This window comes from Ictalurus furcatus, chromosome 11 (genome assembly GCF_023375685.1).
Source record: "Ictalurus furcatus strain D&B chromosome 11, Billie_1.0, whole genome shotgun sequence".
Lineage (NCBI taxonomy): Eukaryota > Metazoa > Chordata > Actinopteri > Siluriformes > Ictaluridae > Ictalurus > Ictalurus furcatus.
In genome coordinates, this window is record NC_071265.1 from 15,590,392 (window position 1) to 15,606,918 (window position 16,527).

Consider the following 16,527-nt stretch of genomic DNA (forward strand, 5'->3'; position numbering starts at 1 on the left):
CCTTTATTATAAATGTTTGTTGAAGGGCGTGTGGCCACGCCGGTTGTGCATGATCAGTCATGTGTAGGAGTAGGTCACATGACCAGTGGTGGAAAATACTTGAGTAATTGTACATTGTTGCTATATTTAAGTATTTGGAATATATAATCTTTACTTTAGTATTATTGAAATATTGAAATACACCCTTGCTTACTTACATTTCCAAGAAAAAAAAAATAATTCTTTTTATTTAGACCTTCAAATTACTTGTTGAAAATACTCAAAGGTCTCCACTCCTCTCATGAAGCTTGAGGATGAGTACCCATGACCCTACCTCAGTACAATGCTTCAAAACGCTGGAGTAAATAGAGACTGGGATTAAATCTCCTTTGCCTCCCTAGAACGATGAAATCCATCTAATTCGAAAAACATGAACATTAACTGCCTATTTTTAACCTAAGTTAGCCTATTTTTGTTTGTTTGTTTTTGTCTAATGCCAGGTTAGACTAGCATTCATTCCAGTAGCTAATATGAATTAGCTAGACAGCAATTATGTAGCTGCTTCAAAACAAAAATAAATCAATCATTGTCAGTTAAAAGCAGGTACTTTTTTAATACATTTAAAAGCAGCAACGTTTTTGCTTTTCACTTGAGTACATTTTTGACCGAGTAATATTTTGACACATCATCTGTGTTTCCACGTAAACGGGATTTTGTACGTGCTTGGAGCTCAGTTACTTCCTAAAATGTTCTTGTAAACGGCGAAAACACTTGTTTTGACCTTGGTTTTGGCTTAAGATGAAGAAAAAGCGTAAAACTGTTGTTTCTTCCAGCAGGATACAATGAAGTCTTGTACCGACATGTCGATTCGAACAGGATATATATTACTACTCTTTATCGTACAGACCGTCAGATACTCTGTAGAGCGTAAACCTTCCAGGCACGTGTACGCACAGTCTGTAAAAATCCCTGACAGTTAGATACAAACGAGCCTAAAGTAGATAAGAGAGTCGAGTAATAATTACCACACGCCAACAAGTTACGTACAGTCCCAACGAAACAAGGACTCTTGTCGCAGTGACTATTTTGAATCATTGTATCTACAGGCTACAGCGTAATCTTCGAACTTCTGTGGCGTTGTTCCTGTGTGTTTTCTGTTGTTAATAATGACCTGTCGAGCCCAGTGGATGTGACACGGCCTCTATTCGGAAGAGAAATGGTGGCAGCGGCAGTTTGCGTACCATTCAGAGAATGATATTTGCCGTCTATGATATGATGGCGGTCCATAAATATGGCTGATGGTCCCTCGCCTATCTATGAATGACGCCTGCCATAAATAGTTTCCCCTCTGTTCCCCTCTCATAAATCCTCCCCCCCCCCCCCTTCTCCATTTCTTCATGAGAGAAGGAAAATGTGATGTATTATTTAGTCGGTCAATAAAAAAACAAATGTTTTGTAGGCTGGGAGAATGAGCAGAGCAATTCCCCTCGCAGTGCAGGGAGGTGCGTAGCGCTGTGCTCAAGGCTTCACTGCCCTGTTGTTATTTGCTTGTTTACAGTCTCTGACATGATGTAATGGGAAGGGGCCGTGAGAGTGCAAGCCAGCAAATGGCACAGAAAATAAGGCAGCGCCTTTATACGCACGTCTGTCTCTTCCTCCCTCTTTTTTTTTTCTTTTTTCACTCGCCTGTTGTTTCCCAAGAACCAGTGCATATTTCCTGCGTGTACCTGACCTCCGAAAATAAAGCACCGCTTTTTCCATCACGAGCTTCCGTGCAGGTGCTGGTGGAGAAGAAGAGATACGATGTCTGTGAATGGAATGCAGAATTGAAATCTGGCAATATTTCAGTTCAATCATATCTATCAAAAAGAAGTATTTATAGCTGTTTGATTAGAGCTAAACGGTACATGATTTAAGCCTGGGACTACTACTAGATTTATACAACGCTAACTGATGCCGAACATGTGTGTGATATAATGAGTGATTTTGCAGATTCATTTTGTCCTGAATGGTTCTCCAGTCATCAACCGCACTACACGATTTGCTCAGAATAAACCACACACTTTCGTTCACATTATGATGAGAAATCATTAATCGTAAGCAATGTGCCCGTTTCTCGGAAACCTGAGGAAAAAAAAACTCTTGCGAACACACTCAAAATAAACACTGGATGACACTTTAGCTTAGCTGCCATTGATGATCGTTCTTTCATGTAGAGAGTGAGTCATGAGACAGTTGATTGGGACAGGAGATAACTACTTTCTCTGACTCTACAGGATGTCGAGTCTTAAATATTGAACCTCGGGATACCTCAACCGGCTTGCGAGTAGAACGCGGTTGTTAAGATTCGATTTTACACTCTGCACACTACAGGGTAATCTGAGAACATAATCGTTTAAGACCAGCCCGAAACGTACGAGTGTCGAGGAAGGAAAATGAGCCAGATTTACCTCGAAATGTGGCATTAAGATTAACAGGCACGGCAAGCAGACGTTGGATGCTGTAATGAAAAATTAGCGTTCGGATCCGATCTTTTCATATAACCTAGTTCGTCAGTGTAGATCTCAGTAGGAGTGGGCGATCTGACCAAAATCCGATGCGAGAAAGCGTTTCCACGATGCATGATGCGTATCACGATGTATAGGTTTGCAAGCAAAAAAACCCCACAAAGTTGAATGATACTTATCTATAGAATATCTACAGTATTAAGTCTTAAATTGGAGACACAGGGAAGGGGTAGCTCATCGGTTAAGACGTCAGGCTACCGATCAGAAGGTTGTGAGTTCAAATCTCAGCACTGCCACTGCTGGGCCCTTGAGCAAGGCCCTTAACCCTCAACTGCTCAGTTGTGTAAATGAGATAATTGTTGGACAAATGCTGTAATGTAATTAAAAATATCCCTTAAAAATGTTGCAGTTTAGATTAGAATCAGATAAATAAATAAAAATCTCACGATGCACACAAAATCTCCGTACTGTACCGTCACGTTGCCCAGTCCCAGCTCACTGCACACACTTCTAATATTATCCATCGTGCGAGTTCCGAGAAACTGACTGTACTTCAACTCCCACAATCTTCAGCCAGCTCATTATTATTATTATTATTATTATTATTATACATGTTGTATCTAGCTTTTCTCGTGTTCAGGCTCCAAGCATGTTGTTCAAGCACAACTTCGACACAGCATAGCATAATCACCAGGGCAAAAAGCCAAAAAAGCAAAACGCAAACGCCGTAGCTTTATGAATATTTACACTGCATATGCTTACATGTTTTTGCCAGGCTCGGCAGCAGCTGTTGCATGTGTGTTTTCTTTTTTGTGTGTGTGCATTCAATGCAAATGTCAGCTTCCTGTCTTGTTTCGTAGCTCTGTGTAGACTATGTACGTAAGGTATTGCGTATGTATGTGTCTGTGTGTGTGTGTGAGTGATGTAGAAAGGAGCAGTAGAAGTATGTTGGTAATTTCCCTAATGCCTTCACATCTCAACAGAACTTGCTTTAATATCTCTATATTCTCTTATCGTTCGGATGTTGTGGTTCATCTTCCCACATCAGTATCGTTGCCGTGCGATCGAGGGCGATCGTAGCTTCGGCAGGTTATCGTCACGAAGGGCCACAGAAGTAAATAATCTCTTAATTGTGATATTAATGCGATTGTTTTCTGCAGCCCCCAACCCTGCGGAGTGCGGGTCACGCGTGAAAGTGAGCAGCAGCAGCCATTTCCCATGTACCGGCGCGAGAGCAAAGTCGAGCGTATGATTAATTTTTCAATTTCTCTCTGCGGATATCTAATAATTGCTCTCATAGATAGCCACGGGCCCCTATTAAACATTAAACTATATAAAAAAGAAAGTTGGAATCAGAAAGATGGTATTTTTGATTGAATAATGTAAAATATCTGTAGGGCAACTGCAAAAAAAAAAAAAAATTGGCAAAGCTAGTCAAGGTTTGTTCTTCAAATCTATCCTACGACCATTAGCGCATGAGAATAAGCAGTCTGAGGAAGCACTGCCGTATTTATTCTCTTTCAATGGGTAAATGCAAATGATTAGCCTTTTAAAACTTTGCAGTTTTTATAAGGCTCATTCAAAAAGGAGAAGTCTGTGTATTAAGCAGAAATGTCTGCTTAATTGGTTTGTAATAATGCCTACGCTAGATCAGTGAATTTGCCTGCCCCGTGGATGTGTCTGCTCATTAGCCCTTTCTGATTTTTTTATGATCCTGTTTATTGGGTTTTATGACAGGCAGTAGGATATTTTGATTTTGTAAATTAGGACATAGGAACTAAGACCCGTTTGCGTTTGGTTTCTCATTTTGTGTTTTCATTCATCTTTTCGTAGCCTGGATGTTCTGAGTCAGCTGATTGCACACCCACTAGGCAGTTAAACTAGGCGGTCTTCCGGCTTTAACGTCGATGCAAAGGCACAAACGGCCCTCCAAAACGGTGCACGTTGACTTCAGTACAATGATGCAAGTACATGCCAAGTCGCTCTCTCTCTCTCTCTCTCTCTTTCTTTGTTCACTTTGCTCCCTTCCCTCTAATATGATCTTCATCTCGGATTGCGGCAGTACAGGGGAATCGGAGCTTGTTGATCCAATTTGGCTCAGGTAACTCCGGGCGATGGCTGAGCCGGAGCACGCGAGCCGAGCCGTGCCTGGAATGGCGAAGATGTGCGGTCGAAGCCGCGCAGGGATTGATCGATTCCGCCTGTTAAAGAACAAGATAAAGAACGTCAGTAAACAGCACGGTGTGCGACTCTTTCTGATCAGTCACCAAGCGCCACCCCGGGACCCTGCCACGCAGCGGGGCGTGATCCCACTTTAGGGGGAGCGAGCGGAACAGGGAAATGAAGTGTGTGCATGTGTATAATGAGAAGATTGTGCTGACTCACATAGCACTAGTTCACATCCTTACTACAGCTGGACCTACATGAGGCACACAAGGTATGTTTTACTGTAAAATAATACGCTGCCATAGTTTACCAGTTATTCGGAAGATTGATCGTGGCACGTACATACTTTATATGACATCCTCGTCAGGATTTTGCGAAGAAAACGACTCGAATTGGAGAAATTACAGTGGGGCGAAATTGTTCGCACGGACTATTGCAGTGATGTTTGTTGGCAAAAAAAAAACCCAAAAAAAACCATAATGAACTTTCTTTTACTTTCACACTATCCGTTGTGACCCAGATGAGGACGGGTTCCCTTCTGAGTCTGGTTCCTCTCAAGGTTTCTTCCTCAGATCATCTTAGGGAGTTTTTCCCTCACCACCGTCTCCACCGGTTCGCTCAATAGGGATAAATTTACACACTTAAAATCTCTATCCTGTGTTTATATATTTCTGTAAAGCTGCCTTGAGACAATCTCCATTGTTAAAAGCGCTATACAAATAAAATTGAATTGAATTGAATGTTACCTTTTAGCTGTCCTCATGTTCGATACACGTGAATTGAAGAGCATTTTGGCCGAATGTGCATCATGATGACGTCGCATGACGCGTCTCGGCCCAAACCTGCGGAAAATCTGCAGGAATTTAGTACAATTGGAAGCTCTTCCGAATATTGCAGAGTTTGCTTAATTTTGCGTTCATTTCCACGATCGCAAACTCTCAAAATTCCAGAGAAATCGTCTATGGCGTGCTAGAGACTGTACCACACGTGGTGTATTATTTGACACGGGTACCATAGGATAAGGTTTTACACTTTGCCATAGACAGTTGAAAACATGCACCTGGAACGTCATCACCTGTTTCATTTCGTTTCTTATCGCTAAAGAATATATCGTAATTATTTTTTATCCATGCTCCAGCGATTCCAGCTCGGCCAAACGTAACGACATCTTTCAGAACGTAGGGAAGCATAAACATTACAGTGCCATATTTGAGTATTTGTGAAAATAAAAGTGTTCTTTTCATTTGAAATCACAATTTGATGGAAAGCTCACTCCTGAGTAAGCAGCTGCATCAAAGGTTAATAAGTTAAACTCGTTAATAACTAATTTTAGATGATTTATATGCATTTGAACCAATCACCGGTGTGCACTCTACACACACTAGGGCAGCTTTTTTGCATTGTTTATGGTACTGTCCAGAGGCGCTTAAATATGCCACGGATATGTCTACCTTCGTTACACTCTGCTCGTCCATGCTCAGCATCTCTTTTTCTTTTGAATGATTTCCCCTCACTCTCAACTTATCAGAAACAACTACCTTTGTGTTTTGACAGCCGCAAAAAAAACCCCAAACATTTGCAGATGATTCACGTGAGTCACTGACTACGTTTACATGGACAGCAATAATCTTATTATTAATATGATTAAAGTGTTTGAGTCACTTATAGAATATTCCTTTCATGTTTCTGTTTTACATGTTATAGAACATAGATCGATTAACGGCACACGTCACTACGTCACTGCGCTACGCCGTCCAACGTTCCCTCCAAAATTTCACGTATCGACATACAGTTTTGGGTGTTTTTATTTTTAATTTTACGAAAGTTTCAAGTGCGGTTAATCATTTGTCATGCTGTACGTGCAAATAGACGACTGCTTGAAGCCGTGGGCTGCGTCCCAAACCGTGTACTTACTATGTATATGTGTATTTCGCCCACTATATAGTAGGTAAGTACGCGGTTTGGGACGCAGCCGTGCTCTCTTGTTTGTGAAACGATTGAGCACTGCCGTGTGTGATCGTGTCCTGTCGCACAATGCGGTGAAAACTCCCACACGATGTTAATAGTGTGATTAAGGTGTGTACATGTCTGTAACGCACGTCGATAATGCAACTAAAACAGGAATACTCCACACGTCTTAATTCCATTTGTGTTTACTTTGAGTATAACTTTAGTCGGATTAAGATCATCAATAATCTCTGTTTACATGCTAGTTTCTTAATCAGAGTATCGTCTTAATCGGGTTCATATCGGATTATTGTTGTCCATGTAAACGCACTGACTGTAATATGTCTTACAAGCATCTCTGCTAAAATGCGTCCGCCACAACATTTTCGTCCTTTGCGTTAGAGAAGACTTTTCCGATGTGCTTTCGGAAGCAGGTCGTGTTAACTGATCGTCATGTGGCTCTGTGGTTCTAACGGAGGAGTGTCTGCTCCTCTCATCTTAGTCCTGGTGCTGGAATCGAGAACAGAAGGGATAAGTATGCAGGTCTACAAGCCAGGCTTGTGGATAAAATAGAGACGCTGGTGGAAAACCAGTTGCACTTTATTAGCTGTTATCTTGTATGGTCGTGACAAAAACGTTAACAGGCTAGGCTCAGCGGAAAAAGAAATCTTTCACATTTAATATTTTAGGCCAAACTATTCTTCAGTAGAATAACAGCGTGAACGAGTGGAGCTGCCCTCATCCTAGTAGCATTTGACATTTTACCCAGTAGCACTGCCTTAGTCCTCGACGGCAGGCCTCCAGCTATCCCACGATCCCCTGCTGCTGTGTCTCCCGACAGACTCCACCTCCATTGTGATGCCAGGTGGAGTACAGAGAGACCCAAATAATCAGAGAGAGCGAGAGAGATACAGAGAAAAGGGGAAGAAATGCAGAGAAAGTTTACACACAGACATGTTTTTTTTTTTTTTTTGGAGAGTTAGAAACACATACACACGCTCAACCTCACGCACACACCAGCCCATATTTCAAACAGATGTTAAAGCGGGGGAGTGTCCCGAGAGCCCACAATCAAAATAATTATCCTCCTAGCCCAGTATTTATAAAGTGTTTACGTGATCCTCAGCATCGGGTCTCACTGAAGTAGCTGTTGTGTGTTAAACACTCTAACTCGCTCGTTAATCTCTAAACACCTCGACGGCTCACAGTCATTTATCATCGGGGGGGAGAAAAAAAAACAATCGGTCGCTTGTTTCCATTCGAGCGAAGACTCCGCACGCTCTTTCCTTACTCGTGTAGCTAAGAGTTCTTTAACGTAATTGAGCCTCTGGAAAACCACGACTCTGCCTGTGGTCACCGTCGGGTTTCTCGCTGAGGTTAGACTCGGGGTGTACAGTGATGTTCTCGTCACGGTTTACAAACGAGATGTACGAATAAACAGCGACTTCAAGTAAATATGCGGATCAGCGTTTCTACAGTACTCACAGAGCAACATTAGTTTATTATTTTGAAGAAGTTATCACACAGGCAACTAGTTAATCCTTTTTTTTATAGCTTTTTTTTGCAGCTAGTGATGGTTTTAGATGGGAGGCTAAAATCGATCAATATCTAAACATTTGCATTATATCCCAGGGTGTCATTGATGGCATAATAGCAGTGATAATGGGGCAGGTTATTACGCACACTCTTAAAGACAGCTAGGCAGCTGCATTCAAAAGTTAAACAAGTCGTAACGTGTTCCTTCCGAATAATAAATATGCCCATCAGAAGAATCAAACCACAAAACGATAACAGACTTCTGTTATCTGAGCTTTTTTTTTTTTTTTTTGGTGTGTGTAATTTGCACTTTGATTAGATAAGTGTTTAGTCTGGTTATCTCCTTCCAAATTCATTTTAGGGAAGAAAGGATGATCGAATGAATCACTCCACCTCGTACGGGTTCCTTAATCCCACGACCGTATTTCACACGGTGCCTTCTGTAATCGCTACTGATGACGTGTTGCGGACGTGACCAATCAGACCAAGGGGTGTTTCACTCTGTGCGAATCACTTTGACACGATAAAGCTGTCACCGATAAAGCTGCATGAACCTACAGTCTGACCTCGAAAAAAATCAGCCCAATCTCGCTTCTTCATACCATTCTGTGCGCTTTTCATACAACCACTGGTGGCGCTGTTTCCACAAACATCCAAAATAATAAGATTTCCATTGTTTGCTATGTAGCTGCCTAAAAAAACAAAAGCTTATATTGATATATTTTTATCTTTTGAAAGTCAGCTCCCGCATTTTACTATTAGTAATAAATGCATAATAAACCCACTTATGTTTATTTCTGTTATTCTGATCATCTTTGCCACTTTGTTCACGTATTGTAAGACGGGAAGAGTACATTTGTTTCCGAAACAAGGAAGTGACAGTCTTATGTTTATGGAGCGATCTATCAAAACTTTAATCGCAACATTTTAGCGATCTGGAATTATTATTATTATTATTATTATTATTATTATAAATTTTTTAAATTATTGTTCATGCATTTTGACAGATTACAATCTACGCTCTAGCAAAACAGTTTAAATTAGTACGTTAGTAAATCAGGTTCTCCGTACCAGACCAGCGCATAAAGAGCTAGCCTTCAATGCTAAATTAAAATAATTTACCGTCGAACAGTATGCAGTAAGAAATGTAATTACTGTGTGTCCATAGTGTTAATGTGCACATTCAGTATGGATGGAGATATTTAATTTAGACCAGCTCGCCTCTCTCTCTCTCGATCTCTCGCTCTGTTTGTTCTATTGGGACAGGGGGACAGCGCCGTGGTCCCAAATGAACGGAGCAGTAAATGAGGAAAAGAAAAATAGGTAATTATGTTAATCTCACAAATGAATGAGACGCTGACCTCTCCTATTAATTGATTTTATGGCGCCGAATCCTATTTATCTCTCCTTTGATATATTTTTCCATTAACATTTCTGATGTAATTAATTGGTTTTATTTTTAAGGAAATTACCCCTAGATGCCGCCGAGCGTTATTAAAAAGGAGAATGTCACATTTCTGCTGTGTTAACTAGACAAGAGATTGGCTCTCCGCTCTTTAGTTGCTCTACGCTCGCCTGCACAAAAACGTCCTGAAAGCGTATATGGCCTCTATTCTTTTAACCTTAATCACTGCGTCATCCTTGCTCAGACTCTCCTCATTGTGTGTGTGTGTGTGTGTGTGTGTGTGTGCGCAAACGCCCTTTCCTGTTTCTCATTTTTACCCTTAATCAGCAAAAAAATAAAAACCCATCGGCTGCATTGCTTCATTTTAAACGGGTGATTATTGGTAATAAATACTTTTTTTTTACACACACTTATTACTGAGGCCGTTTTCTTGGCCAGTTAATGAGAGTAATTTGATTTGCTTGAGAGATTATAGTTCCCCTAGAATTAATGCGGCAACAGCCCTGGCCGGATTTAAAGAGATCTCTCCGATTCTTTCACAGGTCGTATGCTCCTGGATGCTTCTTTTCCCCCTCTCTCTCTCTCTCTGTCTCTCTCTCCCTCTCTCCCAGCGGCTAATGGAGGTGAACAGCAGTCTGTCATTTTGCCTTCTCTCCGCTCCATAGATGCTGTGCCCTTGCTTTCTGCTGCGCTTGTTGTTCGGAGCAATGCTATTTCCGGCTGCCTCCTCACTTTATGTTTGTCTCATTCACCGTGGCTCTTTTTCTGGTCTAGAGAGAAGGGCAATGAGAGGGTAAATGGTGTGTGAGTGTGAGCGAGAGAAAGACAGAGGAAGAAGGAGGAGAGAGTTTGAAAGAGAGAGCGACCGAACGAACGAACGAAAGCCTGCTTTTGCATTGATGAACTGTAATGCTGTTACATGCAGTACCTGTATAATGTAATCATATACGACACGCAGCATTAAAGTTAACACATGACAAAGTCGCTTTACGTTTTGCTAACAACCCCAAGTACTTTGTAAGAGACACATTTATCATTAAGCACGGGAAAATCAAACTACCAGCGCTCCCGTAATTTGCCACACCACTCGGCAGTGTTTAATATTTTCATCCCACGTTCCTTTAAGGCCTGTAAGATTCGCCACATAATTTTGCACTGACGTTTATTGAGGCCTGCAGCTCCGGAGGAGGCGTCATCGAGCATCACAGCGCAGATTGGAGGTGTCTGATCCCACCAGCAAGCCCTCCTCATTCTACACACTGATTATGTTGGCAGAATTGAAAATCCAGAGGTTTTTTTTTTTTTCCCCTGATACGGGGGTGTTGTTTACACCAGGTGGTACTGTGGAGAACAATATTTGTTTCTTTTTGTCCTTTTTTTCCCTCAGTGAGAGGATAGGGAAACCTTTGTCCATCATCTAGTTAGATATTAGTCTGGTTTAAGACAAAAGCAATCTCCTCCCTCTCTCTCTCTCTCTCTCTCTCTCTCTCTGTCTCTCTTTGTGTGTGTGTGTGTACAGGATCACATTACCCAGGTTGGAATGACTTGAGCAGAAGTTGTTATTCCCATGGAGCAGCCTCTCTCCCTGCAACTCAATCCCAAACCGTAGCCAATCGCTCTGGCTGTGACATATCGAGATATTCTCTATATTCTCTCGCAGCTAATGTCTAATGTCATAGGGATCCCAGCGGAATGACTGTTCGTCTTCCAAACACAGCACACACACACACACACACACACACACACACACACACACTCACACACACACACATTCACGTGTTTGAGGAAGGTGGATGATGAACGCCAGTGGATTGGTCCATGAAACATACTTTGAAGATCGCTCCGAAGACGAATTGGATACGATATGTGCGAGTGTGTGTGTGTGTGTTTTGGTGTTTCTGCGTAACAGGTGGTGTTCTGAGAAGAATGATCGTCATCATTGCTTTTCAGACATTTTAAGAGTTCGCTCCAGATCACAGACTCGCGGTGCTCAAATCGGCAAGTAAGGCAGTGTCGAATGTTTAGTCCTCTATATGAGTCTTTAAACCGTGTACAGGAGTGGACGCATCGCTAAGCAGATTACGTCAGGTTTTGTATTCCTCGTTGGCAGTGAAAGAAAATAAACTCTACTCCTTACTGACATCAGTAAAATGAAAGTAATAAAACGAAATCAAATTTGGTCCACGTATGTAAACTAAGCATTTCAATCCTGTAGGTATCGCATGCTTCTGAATCGCACCACCGACCGGCTGCATGTTCCAAGCTGCGATCTAGCTGATGTTAGAAACCAATAAAAGTTTGACTTTGGAAGTTGGATAAGTTGGATAAATTAGCATGCACAGATGGCACACAATCATTTCTGAATCAGGAACAGGTATGTCTGGGCAACATGACAAAAATAGAAATATTTATATATATATATATATATCACGATACTTGAGGATATTCCTACGATACACGATGTGTATCATGATATATAATTTAGCTAACAAATTGTCTGCAAAACAGTAGTAAAATAAACCAAAACCAAATTGTTTACTCAATTTGTAATCATAAAAAACGTAAAAAAAAACAAAAAAAAAGTTTTTAAAAATCATCGTCATACCAACATCTCAGAAAAGTGTATCGCGTAATCATTTATCAGGATATCGATTTTGTATTGATGTGTGTGTGTGTGTGATTGATATATATATATATATATATATATATATATATATATACACACACACACACACACACATATCTCGCCCAGTCCTACAGTATGTGACAAAATAAAGTGCTCATATTAGCCTTCACAGCATGCAGTCACTTCACACAACTTATTCATGCTATCCAGACTCAAATATTATCTTTTACATGCAGTGCAAGCCAGCGCCTTTTTGTCGATGACGCAACCATTACGTGCTACATCAAAAACTACACACTCGTCCTCTCACCAGGGAGTTCCATATTTCTTGGTTTAGCTTACTCTGTATTACTGTGCTTAACTAGTTTGTTAACACAATATTACATTACAGCATGTTAAGCTTCCAAAACATGGGACTGGGAGTCGCACTGGGGGTTTTTACTTGCCCAGTAGGCTAGCAAATAAGTTTTGTCCATGCCATATGTGGTAGAAGTTGCTTGCGTCTCATTGTTACTACACTAAGCATTACTCCAATGAAAGAATGTGCCATGTTTACAAAAGCTTCCCACAACTTGGCTTTCATTGTGAGTATTGACTAAGAGCCGAGACATGACTCCATGCAGAGGGGGGAAAAAAATGTTTTACACCTAATGATCTTTTCGCTTTACTCTTTTCTTCATGTTTGTTTAAGAGAGGGAGGAAAAAAAAAAACGTTTTGTTCTCACCAAAGAAATCTGACGCAACTCTTCAAACAAAAATGCAATACCAATAAAAGAGAGAGTTTTTTCCCCTTTCTATCCTGAGCTTCATCCGAACACTCAGCTCAGTTGGCAAACCTGCGCGGTTTAAGCTAGTCGACGGAAATTGGCACGATGCACAATAGTGAGGATCCCCAGGCAGCATAAGTTCGGAAGGAAAAAGTAAGGGCAGCGAAATGTGTGAGTGTGTGTGTGTGTGCTTGAAGAACACAGAGCATCGTGTGTAAGCATCGATCATCCACGTGCATTGTTCTCCGCGTCATTTCTTTGTTCTTCCTTTAACACCATTTGCCCCATTCTCTCTTTTCTGTCATTCTTTCCACACCTTCCCCTGCTGTTCCTCTAACCGTGTTTGGCTTCATATGTCGCCGTCTCCCTAAATAGCTACCACTGTACAAACTCATTACACCAGTTAAAGAACATTCCAGAGCAGACATCGCGGTGTCACTGATATGCAAACACGATCAGTCCAACGAAAAAACTCCCGTTCCTAGCAGTATGGCTTGGCACGTGCCGGCCTCGTCTGTATCCTCCTGTATGTTATTTTTTTTTTTATTGTAATTTTTTTCCCTCCCTTCCCTGCAGCTAATGCATCCTTTCTTATGAGTCATTTACTTCTTTAATTACAGTCAGCGGCAGATGCGCAATGGAGTATTAACGCGAATGGATTTTACGGACGATTCATCAGGCCGCGCTTCTGAAAGTCGAGAGGCGTAATTGACGTGGAAGAGCGGGCCGGGGCGAGCGAGGCAATATGCCACCGTCGGTACGCTGTGAGGGTGTTTACGCCTTAACAGCCCAGTAAAGGATTAATAAACATCATCCCGATTCAATAACGCCTCAGGCAGACAAGACGTAGGTGCACGAGGAAAACAGCTCGGCTCATTTATTAGAAGGCTAGAGTGAGTTAGCGGATGCAGTGGCATGTGTGCGTGTGTGTCTGCTGGTAAATGCCGCGACTTGCCTTGTGTGTGTGTGTGTGTACTTAACATCCAGCCATGTGAAAAGAAGCTCCTCTTTTTTTAGCCATCTGTTGTTAGGCAGTGGCATGGAATCTAACCAGAGAAGCTGCATAGCTGAGCTGACCTTTGACCTCCCGGGGTCACGTATCCGTACCAGGCACAGCGCAGTACCCTGTTTACTCCTCCTTTACTCTGTGCACATTATTAAGCTATCCACTATCAGCAACTTCACTCCAAAGCCTGCACCGTCACATACACAAACACATACTCGCTCAGTCTTTTACACCACCTCTCTCTCTCTCTCTCTCGGCATCATTATCACGTTTGGATCGTGCTTTTTTTCTTCTTCCCTTTTTCCTCCTAGGGAAAACCATTTGTCAGGTCTGAATATCGCCTGCTATTTAGGGAAATGTCTGTTTTTAACCGAAGTCAGCTCACAGCTTATGTAATTGCGCACTGAACTTTATACTGTTTAAACGTAGCAATTTGAAATGTTTGGTGTTGTCATAAATATTAATAGATCAGTTGAAAAGTGCAGCTTAGAGAAGGTGGTGTAATGGTCTGGAGTGGGTATAAGCCATTGATTTATGTATTCTACATGAATTAGTTTTGGAAGTCTAAACAGTGGATGGAGAGCAGTTTTTCTGCGAGCCCGTAATTCGTGGGGTTTCAGCAGGAGCGCCTGTTTTCCATGTGAAGAGGGCTTTTTAGAAACAGCATTAATTATATACTTAGAGAAAATCTGACCGGCCCTGTTTTGCATTGCAGATAACAGTTCGATGTGAAAATGAGCAGAAAGGAGGGTGGGGGGGGGATCTTCAATTAATACAAATAGCTATGATCGTCACTGCTTACGGCTTACTATGATCCTCACTGTCCTAAAAAGATTCTCTGACTTGTATACATTTCAATTAAAATGACTCTTACTGAACAAGCAACATCTATTACTGTATACAAGTACTGCAATATTTACACGTTTAAGTCCTACCTAGCTACTACCTCACACTAGTCCTTTATTAAAATGAAGCGCTAATGTATCTAGATCTGTTAGTTAAGTGACTTAGAAGCAGGAATAGAGCGAATAAGAGTATGATGGAGGTTTACAAGTTATTTATACACTCAAACTAGTGAGCAAACACAACGGATAGAATGCTATTAGGATTTTCTTCGAGTTTGAAGATGTGACAAGAAAAGGTTTACAGTGGGGTGGGGGGGGGAGACAAAGTAAGAAACACTGCATTATGGGACTGTGGTGTTCTGGGGGAAATAATGAATGACGTAGCGGTGTGATGCGTTACAAGCCTGAACGTGTCCAATAATCATACATCTTGTAGTTTCAGCAATTTGCCAACTATTACTATATATATAATATAATATATTAATCAGTGGAACGTCATGATTTTTAATCGTTTATAGTTACATTTAATGATGTGGAACGTCCACAAGACAAGACAAAAAAACAAACAAGCTAACCTGTCATGTGACATTCAGCATCAACACTCAAGACTCCTTCCATAAATGTTAAATACACGCCTCCTTACAGAATACCGCTATATCAGTTATAATGATAATGAGTCTATTGATCACCTATACAGTGAAATTCTTTTCTTCGCATACCCCAGCATGTTAGGAAGTTGGGGTCAGAGTGTAGGGTCAGCCATGATACAGCGCCCCTGGAGCAGAGACAGTTAAGGGCCTTGCTCAAGGGCCCAACAGTGGCAACTTGGTAGTGCTAGGGCTTGAACCCCCGACCTTCCGATCAGTAACCCAGAGCCCTAACCACCAAGCCACCACTGCCCATTATACATTTATTATACTTTTGTCTTTTTTATCCATTTATTTTTAGCATGTATTAATTTATGCATGTATTAATGCATGTATTGATGTCCACACATGCCTCGAGTCAGCTCATAGAAAACATGGCTAACAAAATTCAGCACATGTATGTATTGAGCACTAATCATCTGAGAGGCTTCATTATGCTGTTTGTACACACACCGGTTCAAATGCAAATCCGGCCACCATTCAGCAGAGTGAAACACCAAGTACAGTCGCCCAGAGTAGGGAGGTCTTAGAACCCTACAGGATTAGAGAGATTCGTGTTTACCCTCTTGTAACACACCAGCTTGTGTGAAGTGATTAAATTGATGAGTCGATGATGCTAAACTGTAAATGCAGAGGATGCCAACGGTCATTGGGAGCGAGGTTTCATTAAACACTGTGTGTTCTCTGCACAGGGTCTGAGAGCCTTGTACACGTTGTGCCACCGTGTAAACAATTTCTTTGCTCCAACATGGCCACGGGGATCTGGTTTCACGTGTGTTGCACATCTCGCTGTAATTAGGCCCTCAATTAATTTGAATCCATTTCACGTTCAAGGGCTTTGCTGCCACGGAGAGGAGAGTGAATAGAAGCAGAGACAAAGACGCTTTGATGTAACACACTAATATTTTAATAACTAATTCCTTAGATTTATATAACGCTTTTCTAGGCACTCAGAGCGCTTTACATTGTATTGGGGGGAGAAATCTCCTCAACCACCAGCAGTGTGTAGCATCCACCTGGATGACATGATGGCAGCCATAGTGTTCCAGAACGCCCACCACACACCAGCTACTGGTGGAGAGGAGATGAGAGTGAT

At 41.6% G+C, this 16,527-nt stretch overlaps 1 protein-coding gene across 15 annotated transcripts in view; it reads left to right on the forward strand.

The window, feature by feature from the left end:
• foxp1b (forkhead box P1b) overlaps positions 1 to 16,527 on the forward strand; it is a 176,672-nt gene that overhangs the window by 99,927 nt on the left and 60,218 nt on the right. The window contains exons 1-2 of one of the 15 annotated variants that reach the window (XM_053635944.1): positions 1,400 to 3,732; positions 4,320 to 4,923. The exons of the other annotated variants lie outside the window; for them this stretch is intronic. The gene's annotated coding sequence lies outside the window, so the exon portion shown is untranslated. Of the gene's footprint in view, positions 1 to 1,399; positions 3,733 to 4,319; positions 4,924 to 16,527 lie in introns of those variants that run through there. 15 annotated transcript variants of the gene reach the window in all.